We start from the raw sequence: 14,817 nt of genomic DNA on the forward strand, positions 1-14,817 counted from the left end.
ATACTCCCAAAGTGCTGAGATTATAGGCGTGTGCCACCGCGCCCACCCGGCTACAATAAAGTTTTTAAAGGAAAAGAAGAGGCGGTTTCCAAGTTGTTTACCAATAATTTACATAAAAACACATAAACTATTGATTGCCTATAGATTGTTCTTCGTATCACAAATTCCAGGAACATGAAGATATGGTTGGGCAGTTAGTCATGAACAAAATGCCTTTAAACAATCGCCCCTGAGCATGAGTGTAGGGGTGCAACCTATGTCCCATACTCAAGTCTCTCTGGGCCTGATAAATTTTGCATACCTCACATTGCTCAAATGCTCTGAACTATTTTTCTTTTCTCAATTACAATTTCTTTTCTCTGGTTGCTCATTAGATTCAACTGGGGCGAGCTTTTAAACCATGGTTCTCAAACTTTAGTGTGCACCAGAACTACTTTAAGGGCTTGTAAAATCTGGGTAGCTCAGCCCCAGCCCCAGAGTCTATGAATCAGGTCACTGGAGTACAGTTTCTATCAAGTTCTCAGGTGATGCTGATGCTGCGGGCTCCAGTGACTACACTTTTAGACCCGATTTTGAAATACAAGGACTTGCAGATCCCACGTCCAGACCGATTCATTGGACTTGGGGATGAAAATCTGGCATTTCACCCCTCCCCGCCCCCTCCCCCCAATTTTAATGTGTCCAAGGGTGAGAATCATTGCTCCTCTGTGGACTATGGATGGTTCCCTCAAGTTACTGAGTTTGAGGCTTAATAAATAAGTGCATTCCTCTGGGTCAACTATAGGAGTTTTGTGGTATTTAAGGACATTAAATGAGTGACTTAATACTTTATTAAAAAAAAATACCACTGCGTTTTTGGTTCACACTAATTTTCTTCCTTCTTTTGGAAAGGCATTTCCGTCCATCTCCTGGATATTTTCCAATACCACGATAGAAAGGTTATTAGTACAGCACCCAGAGGTCTTCGGAGCAAAGCTCTTGAAGAAGTGGGATCCATTTGAGCCCCAACTCCGCCTTCCTTAGGTCCCCTTGGGCTTGTCTAGCCCTAGTAGTTCCAACAAGTGAGCTGGGCATGCTCAGTGGGCAGGGTCGTTTCTTTTTTGGGGGGGTTGGGGGGGTTGCAAGTGGGAAGCCTGCTGTTCGACTGCCGGGGCTCTCCGCCTCCCCCCACCTGTATGAGGCTGGGCCTGGGGAACCTGTGCTCAGCATTCCACCCCCTGGAGCTTGGGCTTGGACTTCCCTGCGGGTCCCTGCGCTGACATTCAGGGGGGGAGCCAGGAGGCCTGGCGCGGCTTGAGCCCGCCGGGGGAGCCGGGCGAGAGTCTGGGTTCTGACGGCGGGGTCGCAGGGTCGCCCGCCTCCTGGACGCGTCCGTAGGCCTAGGGAAGCCGGCCGACCGGGAGGTGCAGAGTAGGAGAAGCCAGATCCAGGGGCGGACAACGAGAAGTCGTCAGGTAAGTCAGCCCCGCCAGCCTGCCGGCCGGCGAGTGTCTCCCCTCCCCCAGGCAGATGGCCAGGGCGGCCCGCATGGGCGAGGGCACAGGAAATCGGACACCGCCACCGTCTTCCCCAGCCTGGCCTAGCTCAGGCTTTCCAGTCCGCCAGCCCGCTGGCAAGGCGGGGCGGAGGTCTGGAGTCCGGCACCACCGAGGCACAAAGCAGGAACTGCAGCCGCGGGCGAGGGCCCTTGCGTGTGGCGCTGCGCGACCCCACCCGGCGGCGGGAGCCGCGTCCCCGTCTAGTCACGTTCATTGGGCCGCGGAGACCTCCTCGCTCGCCGCCCGCTCTTCGCAGCGCTTTTCCCTCCCACACCCCAGCCAACCCCGGCCCCGGTTCCTGCCCCCACTTCCGCGTTTCCCCGCTGGGCCGGAGGAGCCTGGGCCCGAGGTATCCGGGCTGGAGGTGGCGGCCTCGCAGCCCGGGTCAGCCCTCCGGGAGGGAGCAGGCGCGGGAGCGGGAGGAGGAAGTCGGGAAGTGGGAAGGCGGGGGCGCGGCCGGCCCGGCGCTCGAGTTACACCCGCCCAGCCCGCCTCGAGTGACAGCCCCGCGCGCCGCGCTGCTAGCACCCGGGCCGAGGCTCTGATTCCGGGGGGAGGCCGACTCCACACTGGCTGGAGGAACTGGGTGCCCCTGCCCGCTGGCCCCTCGCGCGTGAGGATCTATCTCAGGTGTGTGCTTCCTGGGAGACCCCTTCCCCCGCCCTTAGGATTCTAGGGGGGAGTGCTCCCTTTCTGACCCGGGCCAGTGTTCTGGGACTCCAGTGTTGCGGTAGGTGGTGGCGGGAAACGGGAAAGATTTAGAATTTCTTCCCATCAGCAGAAGATGGACTCGCTTTTCTCTAGGGTTTCGTTGTTTATATTTTGGAGGCGGCAGTTGTAAAACAGTACAGTGGCAGGACTTTTGGGGCGAGGGTTGGTACCCCATTGAAAGTTTATGCAAACTTTTAGCTTGTAGATGGGGCTAGTCTGATAAGGATTGTTGCTCCCTTCCGAAGCAAGAGTGAGAACGAGTCTGGACGGGGGCTGAGGCTTCTTTGAGAAACTCAGCGCCTGGCGTGTGACTGTCCTAGGAGGAAATGGAAGGTGCACACTGATAACTTAAAACAGCCTCCACTCCCCACGTAACTTCTACCAGCAAAAATAGATTTGCAAAGAGTGCTTTGGCAGGAAGGTGTAGCTGGGTGAATGAAGTGCTGCTCTTAGCAGATGGTCTCTAGTCTGGCTTCCACCTTGTGCAGTGGAATATTCACTCTCAGAAGAGTTCCAGAGTAATTTACAAACACAAATTCTCGCAAAGTGTTAGTGACATGGGCAACCCAAATCACACAACACATTATAAATATCATAGGAGGCAGCTATAGAAATAGCAGCTAGTCAACTTATACTTGTATAAATAGGTGAGGGGAGGAAGTTAGTAAGTGACAGGGAGTCTTTATTGCTAAAACAAAACTGTTAGTATTTTGCACGTGTTCCAAGTTTAAAGAGGTGTGAAGTTTGTTTTTGGCGTGTGGAGGGTGTTGGCAGCTGTCACACTGGGCCCAGGCACTTCTTGGTAGCTACTGACCACTCTAGTCCCAGTCCTACAGTTCTTGCTGGCCCAGCACATGACAGCAGGATGCCATTGCCCAATGGAGACCGTGTGCAGCCTGGGGAACCTTGTGATGTGGATGTTGAAACCCCCCTCTGTTTCTCACAGGGGCGTTATGTCAAATTACAACACTTCCTTGACTTTTACAAATCAACTCTTCTAATACAGCAATATTTTAATGAATAAATGGATAAATATGGGGTTTTGGGTTTGAGAACCAACACTGGATTCATTGCAACAGTCCATTCTCATAGCTCGCAGAGTCATTTTATTTTATAAAGAAATTCTAAGCAGCATTAGAGCTCTGCTTCTTTCTCTCTCCCTTGTGATTCATTCAAAGATGCAATGGCTTGGTTCAGGAATTGACAAAAGGGCCACAGTGTTACCAATTGTTAGTGAATATTACTACCCCCTTTAGTTTGTTGTAAGTAATCTTATTGTAGATATTTTAAAAGATTTGATGATGATTGTGCGTAACTCGTGTTGGTAAACTATTACAACTCTGAACTTACTCTGTTTGGTTGTTTTCTTTCCTCTCTAGCATGTAAGTTCTATGAGAGTAGTAGGGCTTGTCCTGTCTTGTATACTTTCAAAACTCTAATGCCTGGAGTGGTGACTAGCTTGTAATACACCCTCAATAAATGTTTTCTCAATGAGTGACCTCTAATGCCTAGAGGGGTGACTAGCTTGTAATACGCCCTCAATAAATGTTTTCTCAATGAGCAACTGAACTGTGGAACAAACTCTAGCTGAGGGTAGTTGCGGAGCAGGGAGCCAGAGACTTTGGCCTTAGGTCATCTTTTAAAACTCAGCCTCAATTGTCTCATTGGCAAAATATGGATACTAAATGCAATGACATGTGTGCAAGTGCTAGCAATGTACCTGGCAAGTGGTAGACTTCAAAAGACTAGCTTCCATCCTGTATTTTTCCTTCTTATACTCAAATAGGAAAATATGGGCAAAGAATATAGTTAGCTTGAAAATTTGGGCAAAGAATTCTTGCATGTTGTGCATGAATTATTCGTATATTTTTTTCGGTTAGTTTAGTGTGTTGGGCTGGGGAGAGGAGAGGTGAGTTAGTGGTAGCTATGGTTATTAGAGAAGGGAAGCAATTTTCAGATCAGTATGTAATTTCTCAGTTTTATTTTTTTAATGTGATGATGTTTCTGTTTAGGTTTTCCAAAACTTGATTCTTTCTGTTTGTCAACACCTGGACTCGTGGGGCGAAACTAAGTGCAGAAACAACACTTCAGAAAGAGGACTAGAAATCAAATATATGAACACTAGTCTTCTTAAATGAAATTTTCTGTATTCTTGTGCAGCATTATATTGTAATAAGTGCTAGATTAAAAAAAAAAAGTTACCCTCTTTTGAAAAGCTTACAGTTGTTTAACAAGGTAAAACATAGATGGAACACAATTGGAGACCAACATAAGACCTTGTACAATCATTTTTCCAGTGGTAGGATATTGGCCAGAACTATTGTGATTATGAAGGAAAAGGTTAATATTGGCTCAAGTAGTTGGAGACAGCTTCCTGCCGAAGAGAATGTCACTTCAGTAACAGAGGGACTTATTTCCTGAAGATGATAGAAAAGATCATCTTTGTTTCAGGGATGTTTGCTATTGTGTACTCATTGTATGAAAAAGCCAACATAATCGTGTACTTCCAAAAATGATCTTTCTGTTGAAAATTATATGGGAAATCTTCAGTAAAATTTTGCATATGCAAGAAATGAATACTTGTCACTATATCTGTGAAGTTTAAAGCTCAGGGTTGGCGTTAAAATGGTAACTCTTCATTCTTGTCACCTTTAACACACTTGCTTAAAAATGTGTCAGATAGGTCACGTGCAGTGGATCACGCTTGTAATCCCAGCACTTTGCTTTGGGAGGCCAAGGCAGGTGGATCGCTTGAGCCCAAGAGTTTTGAGACCAGCGTGGACAACATGGAAACCCCATATTTACAAAAAATACAAAAATTAGTCAGGCATGGGGGCCTGTGCCTGTAGTCTCAGCTACTCAGGAGGTCAAAACTTGAGAATTGCTTGAGACTGTCTCAAAAAAAAAAAAAAAAAAAAAAAAAAAAAAAAAAAAGCCAGGCAGGCACGATGGCTCATCCCAGCACTTTGGGATGGGAGGCCTGGGCAGGTGGATCACCTGAGGTCAGGGGTTTGAGATCAGCCTGGCCAACATGGCAAAACCCCGTCTCTACTAAACATACAAAAATTAGCTGGGCATGATGGTGGGCACCTGTAATCCCAGCTACTTGGAAGGCTGAGGCAGGAGAATTGCTTGAACCCAGGAGGCAGAGGTTGCAGTGAGTCAAGATTGTGTCATTGCACTCCAGCCTGGGTGACAGAAGGAGACTGTGTCTCAAATAAGTAAGTAAGTAAATAAATACATAAATAAATAAAATAAAAGTGTCAGATGGCCTGCCAGTTACTCTATTCAGTTTTGACAATGGGGTGTATTTTATATATTTTTTACCTGGAGTATAAGGAGAAAATTATTAATCATCAGGGTTGAAATGCCTCTCAACCTGCCAAATTCAAAAATTGTTTCTTGGGAGATAGAGAAGAGCTGAATGGAACTAAACTAAGAAGATATTATTAAGTAAGTTTTAGTTGCTCATCAAAATACTTAAATAATTCCATCATGTCTTAAGACTTTTGAGGTAAGAAAACTTAGAAGTGGTATGTTAGGGCAAGAAGAAACTAATAAAGTGTGCTTTACTTTTCTTTGTTTTAGAATTGTTGACATGATGTGTGAAAGAAATGTAAGAGGAAGATGTGATCAAACTCAACTCCAAGTGAGAAAGACAACGGCCAATGTGGCTGCAAGCCAGGAAATCTCTAACAATTTTAGAATAGACTTCTTCCTGTAATATATAACCAGGGATTGATCTCAGGAACATTTAAGAAAAAGAAAGGAAGAGATGTTGATGCTTTGAATACCTGAGAATGTTTAGATAATGATTGTGGTCAGAATGCATCCAGAATTCTAATTTGTGTCCTGACGTGAATGTGACCAAGTTTGTTTGTTTGTTTCCTTTGGCTTGTGTTCCAGGATTTTGATCTTTTGTTAGAGGCTCTTACTAGTTCTTTGGGTTGTGTATTTCTTCCTATATCATATCTGTGCTCTTATTTCCTATTTTTCAGTTGAGAATTTTATGTTCTTTCAAAACCAGATTTCTGATTTATGCAGCAAAAACACAATTTATGATTTATTTAGGTCAGGCTTTGGTTCAATTAGTTCACAAAATTAGTGGGAAAAATTGGTTAATAGATGTCTCTCCTTCTCAAGTACAAATGTATTGTGACGTATTGTGATATAGTAAGAAAGATACTTGTCCCCTGTTCTGACTAACGAACTTTTAAGACCCTTGGAACCTCTGGAATGATGAGTGTCTTTTTCTACACTGCTGAGATGACAGGTGACTCTTGGTAGAACCGTAGATAGCTTCAGGATGGGGATGGGAGCTGGTGCCAGAGGAACCAACTATGTAATTAGAGGGTTAGAATTTCAGCTTCACTCCAGACCTCTGGGGAGGGGAGAGTGGCTGGAAATCAGTCAGTCACCAGTGGATAATGATTTAATCAATCACGCCCATATCACGGAGCCTTCATAAAAACCTTAAATTTTGGAAAGCTTCTGAGTTGGTGAATACATGGAGGTGCTGGAAGGAAGGCATGCCCAGAGAGGGCACCCCTTCTCCCATTTCTTGCCCTGTGTACCTCTTCATCTGGCTATTGATTTGTGTCTTTTATAATACCTTTTGTAATAAACTGGTATACATAAGCAGGCCCATTGTGGTGGCTCACACCTGTAAGCCCAGCACTTTGGAAGGCCAAGACAGAAGGATAACTTAGCCCAGGTGTTTGAGATCAGCCTGGGCCATGTGGAGAGACCCTGTCTCTACAAAAATTAAACAACAACAACAACAACAAAAAACTAGTTAGGCGTGGTGGTCCATGCTTGTAGTCCTCACTACTCTGGAGGCTGAGGCAAGAGGATCTCTTGGGGCCAGGAGGTCAAGGCTACAGTGAGCTGCGTTAGTGCCACTATGCTCCAGCCTGAGTGACAGAGCGAGACCTTGTTTCAAAAAAAAAAAAAAAAGAGAAATAAAAAAAGTAAGTAAAGTTCTGTTATCCATTATAGCAAATTATCAAATCTGAGGATGGGGTTGTAGGAACCCCTGATTTGTAGCTAAGTTTAACAGAAGTGTGGATATCCCGGGGCCCACTATTTTTGACTGGCATCTGAGGTGGAGGGCAGTCTCATGGGACTGAGCCCTTACCCTGTGGTGTCTGCACAAACTCTGGGCAGTTAGTGTCAGACTAAATTAAATTGTAGAACATTCACTTGGTGTCCCTAGATAGAGAGTTTCTTGGTGTGGAAAACCCATACATTTGGTGTCAGAAGTATTGTGACTAGAGGAATAATTTTTCTTTATATATGTATTGGCAAAACTTAAAGACATTATTTGGGGATATCTTTTAATTATTCAAACGAAATAATTATTCATGTACTATATTTTTGACAGTGAGATACTGTCAAAGTCTGCGTACTTTAGAACAATGACTGATTTAGATTTTTCAAGCCTTATATTTTTTGAATACTGAAATGTCCTCTGTGGAATCTCATGCTGGATTGTCCACATATGTCCTTCTATAAAAGGTTTTAATATAGGGGGAAAAACAAACCCCACAAACTATGACAGACATATTGTTTTCTGAAATCGAGATTTCTAGAAGCTGCTACTGTCAAATGAGATAACCTCTGAGTATTACTTGGTAACAATGGGGTGACATGCTTAGAATGCTTTGCTACTTGTATCTGCTGATGACCACCAAGGCCAAGCAGAAACTTTAGATAGCTAGATACGTTTATGGAACAAAAGTTTATGTTCAAGGTAAACTTGTTAGGAAAACTTTGGTCAAGATTCCAAGAAAACATAAAATAAGCTTCTAAGTGTACTTCAAAAGTGACGAAAATAATACAGTTCAGAGTACTAGGTTCTCAAAAGTTGCTTTCTTTTAATTTTAACTGAATAAAAGAAAGGATATTGGCTAAGTGGTGGCTCATGCCTGTAATCCCAGCACTTCGGGAGGCCAAGGTAGGAGGATCGCTTGAGCCCAGGAGTTTGATACTAGCCTGGGCGACATGTGAGACACTGTCTCTACAAAACATAAAAAATAAGCTGCGTCTGGTGGTGCGTGCCTCCTACTTAGGAGGCTGAGGTGGGAGGATCCCTTGAGCCTAGGAGGCTGAGGCTGCAGTGAGCCATGATTGCACCACTGCACTCCAACTTAGGTAACAGAGCAAGACCCTGTCTCAAAAAGATAGATGAATAGATAAATAATAAAAAACAATAAAAAGAAAGGATGTTTTGTTTCATTGTGGTAATGCCCAAACTCCTTTGATCATGTCACTCTCTCTGATCCACCGTTCCATGGGTTACTCTGCTCTATTTGATCAAGTTCTAAATATTTGTCTTGGAATTAATTCAAGGACTCCTCCATTCTCACCCTAATATTAAAGTGCTGTCCTTATCTTCTCTATGATCCAGTCACATTGGGCTAGTTGGAATTCCCTAAATATATATTCCTACGCTGTCCCTATTCTGATGTTCTTCCTTTTAATTCACTTTTTGAAATCCTAACAAACCTTGAGTGCCCTGACCCGTGGCTACTAATTTTTATGACATTTTCCCTCACAGCCCCAGTCAGAAATGTCTTGTATATTTTCTAAACCCTTCAGCTACTCTTTTTATGCTACTCATAATTCCCTTATAGATGCTTGTCTCCTGTAATTATTTGCAGACATGCATAATTTCCTTTCCTATGGAAGATCATGCTGGATCTTACACAATTTTATAGACCTCACATGCCTAATCCAAGTGCCTTTCATGTGGGTGACACCTAGTAAGTAGTTGTTCATGAATGGTTGCCCCATAATTCAGTCAGACCCTAATTCAAGCAATAAGTGATAAGAGTGTATTGGGTGTAATTGGACACCAGATACCACACAGGCAGGTGTATTTCAGGTAATCTATTCAACTGGATACTTTACACTGTATGTTTTTTAGGCATCTCCCTCCCTACACATTTGGCAGTTTTAATCTTTTTATTTTTATTTCAAAAAATTTTTCCCTCTCTTAAGGTGCTGAGAGGTTTAATATCTTAAGGATATTTAGGAGAGGGAAGGGGCGAAATGACATTATAAAAGGAATCCTTGAAGAAAATCAGTGGAGGAATCTACAAATAAGGAGGCCACTTAATGTCCACTGAGGACTCAGCACCCCTGTCAGGACACCAGAGCTTCCTTCTTTTCACCAATTTCTCCCTTCCCCCACTTACCCACCTAATCCAATCTCTTAACAATCTAGAAAATGAATTCCTAACAAGATGACTTATAAAAATTATTTTGTCGCCTTTATCAAAGGTGTTGGATTCTATGGGGACAACGCCTTGGGGACCATGTATGTAGGCTAAGTCAAAGGTGGGCAGTGCCTACTTCTGAGCATCCCTGCAGCTACATTATAGCCACTCCAGTGTGGCTTTGGTTAGCGTCTGGACCTTTCACTTTTCTCCTCTGTCAAATAAGGTGGCTGGATTGGATGAATTTGAAATCCATGGAGAGCATGAAATGTTTATTTCTCTTGTCCTACCTAAAAGGAAGCCAGTCCTGGCCACTGGGTTCTGTTTGCCTCTGGACCCTGGCCTAGATTTTCCTTTTATTTCCTGGAGTTTAGGGTTTCTTTGCTCTCAGCCTCTCCAGGTATAGCATTCACATCTAGAGGCTGCCACATTCTTTTATCTCTCTTCAGGATTATGCTCATAGGACCTATCAGAACGAGTATATTTTCACTTTTTTCTTTCTGTTTGCTAGTATTAACCCCTTTTCCCCATCCCCACCCACCATTAAGTAGCTGGGATACTTATCTAAAAAATATAGATACTGTGGGGGGCAGTGGCTTATGCCTGTAATCCCAGCACTTTGGGAGGCCAAGGCAGGTGGATTGCTTGAGCCCAGGAGTTTGATACCAGCCTGGCCAACATGGCAAAACCCTGTCTCTACTAGAAATACCAAAATAGGTGTGGTGGCGGGTGCCTGTATTCCTAGCTACTCAGGAGACTGAGACACAAAAATCGCTTGAACTTGGGAGGTGGAGTTTGCAGTGAGCTGAGACCGTGCCATTGCACTCCAGCCTGGGCAACAGAACAAGACTGTCTCAAAAACAAATACACACACATACATACACACAAACACTAACATAATTTTATTTATTATTATTTTTAAAGACAGAATCTTGCTCTGCTGCCCAGGCAGGAGTGCAGTGGCACATTTACAGCTCACTGCAGCTTTGAACTGCCTCATGCGATTCTTCCGCCTTAACCTCTTGAGTAACTAGAATGACAGGTGTGTGCCACCATGCCTGGCTAATTAAAAAATATTTATTAGAGACAGTGTCTCACTATGTTGCCCAGGCTGGTCTTGAACTCCTGGTCTCAAGCAATCCTCCTGCCTTTGCCTCAGAAGTGCTGGGATTACAGGCATGAGCCCCTGTGCCTGGCCAGATTCACAGAATTTTAAAATAGGAACGAGTTTAGCAATTTAACCTAACCTGGTCTTTTTCTTATTAATAATAAATAGCAATGACAAGTATTTATTAAGCAGTTGCCATTTTCTAGGCACTGTGCTGAGTACTTTGTTTACATTTTTAAATGTATCAACAGTGAACCCTGTCATATCAGGGAGCAAACAGGCACAGAGAAGTTAAGGGACTTACAAAGCCACGCATGTAGTTATTTTCTGGTATGGCAGAAACTGCCTTAAGAACTGTTTTAAAAACAATAGAATGGAGAGATAATCCTATTCCTATTTCTGTAATGTATTTCCTGGCTTTTGCTACATTGTATTCCACTGCCCAACTCATTGAACTTTGCCATTTGACACCTAACACTTCCCAGTTCTTTACATTGTAGTTCACTAGTTTTCACCAGTGATGCTGAACTTGTTTAAATAGTTGCATACATAGCACAGCATGCCTATAATGACATTGCTTATGATTTGACTTGTAGGAATCCACGACATTGTTAAAATTTTCTTAGTCTTAATGGATGTAGAAGCAACGTGCAACTTGCTATCAGTCTTCTTTTCCACTCCTATACTTGGGTTTCTGATGGTTATTGTGAAAATGAAAATGATTGTGTGTATTGGAGATGTATAAAAATGTATGTTTTCCAGCCTTAGTCATGAGAGAGTTCTCTTACCTTTTTCTGCGTAATACATTTTTCTATTTCTTGCTGTAGTTGTTTTCAAACTTTCAGCATTTTCTTTGAGTCTTTTATGTCACCCATGCATTTCTTTATTAAAAGATGATGGTTAGTGGTTAGGGTAGGCTCAACTGTCATAACGGAAAGACCTGAAAATAGATACAAGCTCAAGCACAAGTTTAATTTTTGCTTATATCATGGTCTTTGTTGGTGGATCACTTTCCTCTCAATGATTCAGGCACTCTGGATTCTTCCATTTTATGACTCAACAGTTCCTTAGGGCTTTCTTTTCAACTACAGCCAGCCAGTGGATGGTGAAAGGGAAAATCAAGAAGCGTATCTACTTTCTAAGCACATAATCTTATTTTTTTGAGATGAGTCTCGCTCTGTCGCCCAGGCTGGAGTGCAGTGGCACGATCTCGGCTCACTGCAACCTCTGCCTTGTGGGCTCAAGTGATTCTCCTGCCTCAGCCTCCCAAGTAGCTGGGATTACAGACTTGCGCCACCACGCCCAGCTAATTGTTGTATTTTTAGTAGAGATGGGGTTTTGCCATGTTGACCAGGCTGGTCTCGAACTCCTGGACCTCAGGCAATCCGCCCGCCTCAGCCACTCCAAGTGCTGGGATTACAGGTGTGAGCTACTGCGCCTGGCCTTAAACACATAATCTTGAATGAATGCATTAGTTCTGCTCATATACCATTGGCTGGAAGTCTGTTGTGTAGTGATACTTACCTGAAAGGGAGATTGGCACATGTAGTCTAGCTACAAGTCCAGGAAGAAGAGAATATGCATTTTTGATAATGACTTAGCTGTCCCCTAAGTGTCCTTGCAATTTTTTTTTTTTTTTTTTTTTTAAAGATGGAGTCGGGCTCTGGCACCCAGGCTGGAGTGCAGTGGTATGATCTTGGTTCACTGCAACCTCTGCCTCCTGGGTTTAAACCTCAGCCTCCAGAGTAGCTGGGATTACAGGTACGTGCCACCACGCCTGGCTAATTTTTGTATTTTTAGTAGAGACAAGGTTTCACCATGTTGGCCAGGCTGGTCTCGAACTCATGATTTGCCTTCCTTGGCCTCCCAAAGTGCTAGGATTACAGGCATGAATCACTGCCCCCGGCCCTTGCCTTCTATTATACTGAGAGAATTGAAATAACATGTCAAATCTTAATATTTTTCTCCATTCCACATCATTTCTATATCTGAATCCATCAACCCCTCATTAATTCTTGACTTAGAGGTGGTTATCCAAAGTTGATGCTTTCCCCCATACTCTGGATTCCCCATTCCCTTCAGATGTCTTATTCTATGAAATTTTTCTATGCTTACCTGTTTTGTATTTATTTGTTTGTTTGTATTGGAGATGCTGAGATGCATTTCAAATATTTACAAGAATGCTCAAGATTCTCCCATTACAAAAACAAACAAGCAAGACCAATAACCAACATTGCCCCTGTGCCCCATTCTGCCTTCTTGCTACATGCTCTCTTTCTCCTTTCCTTCAAGCTCTTCTTCCTTAAAGTACCTTTTGTGCCTTATTTTTCTACTTCCCCACCTTCCATTCACTCCACAACTTTTGGAATCTGTCTTTTATCTCAGATGAATCACTCTGTGTCTTTTTCTTTCCTGAGACAGGGTCTCACCCTGTTACTCAGGCTGAAGTGCAGTAGCACCATCATAGTTCATGGCAGCCTGGAACTCCTGGGCTCAAGCGATCCTCCTACATCAGCCTCCTGAGTGGCTGGGACCCCAGGTTCAGGCCATCATACCTTATTGATTTTTAAAAATTTTTATAGAGATGGAGCCTTGCCATGTGGCCCAGGCTGGTCTTGAACTCCTGGGCTTAAGCGATACTCCCTCCTTAACCTCCCAAAGTGCTGGGATTACAGGTGTGAGCCTGGCCCAAATCTGCTCTTGTTATGATTATGAGTGTCCTCTTGACTGACAATCAATGAGATTTTATTACTTAAAATTGCCATGATTCTGCTCATTCTCTTTTCTGTGAAACTGAGTTTTCACTAGGCTATTGTGACATCTTCTCTTGGATTACTCCTTATGGATCTCTTTGCAGGTTCTTTGCCTTGAGCCTTGATATTGGAATTCCCAGGGTCTGTCTTTAGTTCACTCTCTTTTCTCTGTTGATGCTTTTTCCACCAAGTTCATCAATATCCCTGATTTCATTCAATCCCAAATCAACATTCTTAGGCAGACTTATTCGCTAAACTCAGGCATTTCCACTTACATGTCCCATAGTTGGGTCAGGACCCATAATTTCTTCCTTCTTTCATATGCTATTCCTTTCCATATTGACAAATGCCATCATCTTTTCTCTCACTGCCTACATCATCCATCCATTTGTTTGTTAGGTCTATCAATCACCTAATATGTGTCAGTAATTTTTCCTTTTTTTTTTTTTTTTTTTTGAGTCTTGCTCTGTTGCCTAGGCTGGAGTGCAGTGGCATGATCTTGGCTCACTGCAACCTCTGCCTCCCAGGGACAAGCAATTCTCTGCCTCAGCCTCCCAAGTACCTGGGATTACAAGCACCCGCCACCACACCCAGCTAATTGTTTTGTATTTTTAGTAGAGCCGGGGTTTCACCATCTTGGCCAGGCTGGTCTTGAGCTCCTGACCTTGTGATCCACCTGCCTTGGCCTCCCACAGTGCTGGGATTACAGGTGTGAGCCACTGTGCCCGGCCTGTCAGGAATTTTTCTACAAATAAGATTATAGTGATATACAAAACACACACAGTTTCTGCTTTTGTAGAATTACATTTTAGTAGGGGACAAAGAAATAATAATGCTTATATAAAGGAGAGATATGACAAGGTAAGAATTGTATGAATACTTTGGATTTGAATCATTTGGAAAGGCCTCTGAGGACTTGACATTTAAGCTGAGTCGTGAATGACCGGAAGGAGCTTGCCATGCAAAGTTGAGCAGAGCATTCCAGGTAGAGGCAGCTGGCCCCAAAACAGTAATAGTAATCCTGATTTGACAGACATCAGAAGGCAAATAAATCTGGAACTTAGTGGGTAAGAGTGAGAAGTGTTTGTATTGGTGTCCTGTGGCTGCTGTAACAAATTGAGAGGTGACAACGTGCTGGCGGCCGTCTCTCGCTCTCAGTGCCTCCTCGGCCTGGGCCCCACTCTGGCCGTGCTTGAGGAGCCCTTCAGCCCGCTGCTGCACTGTGGGAGCCCCTCTCTGAGCTGGGCAAGGCTGGAGCCGGCTGCCTCTGCTTGCGGGGAGGTGTGGAGGGAGAGGCGCAGGTGGAGGCGTGGGCGGGAACCCAGGCTGTGCAAGGCCAGCGTGAGTTCCGGGTAGGTGTGGGCTCCGTGGGCCCCGCACTGAGAGCGGCTGGCCGGGGCCGCCAGCCCCCGGCAGTGAGGGGCTTAGCACCTGGGCCAGTAGCTTCACAGGGTGCCCCGGGTCCCCCAGAAGTGCCGGCCCGCGGG

At 44.2% G+C, this 14,817-nt stretch overlaps 1 protein-coding gene across 7 annotated transcripts in view; it reads left to right on the top strand.

The window, feature by feature from the left end:
• Positions 1-1,159: 1,159 nt before the first annotated feature.
• GPD2 (glycerol-3-phosphate dehydrogenase 2) overlaps positions 1,160-14,817 on the top strand; it is a 149,452-nt gene continuing 135,794 nt past the window's right edge. For 2 of the 7 annotated variants that reach the window (XM_077956157.1, XM_015110135.3), the window contains exon 1: positions 1,160-1,454. The gene's annotated coding sequence lies outside the window, so the exon portion shown is untranslated. 7 annotated transcript variants of the gene reach the window in all.

The sequence above is a fragment of the Macaca mulatta genome, chromosome 12 (assembly GCF_049350105.2).
Source record: "Macaca mulatta isolate MMU2019108-1 chromosome 12, T2T-MMU8v2.0, whole genome shotgun sequence".
Lineage (NCBI taxonomy): Eukaryota > Metazoa > Chordata > Mammalia > Primates > Cercopithecidae > Macaca > Macaca mulatta.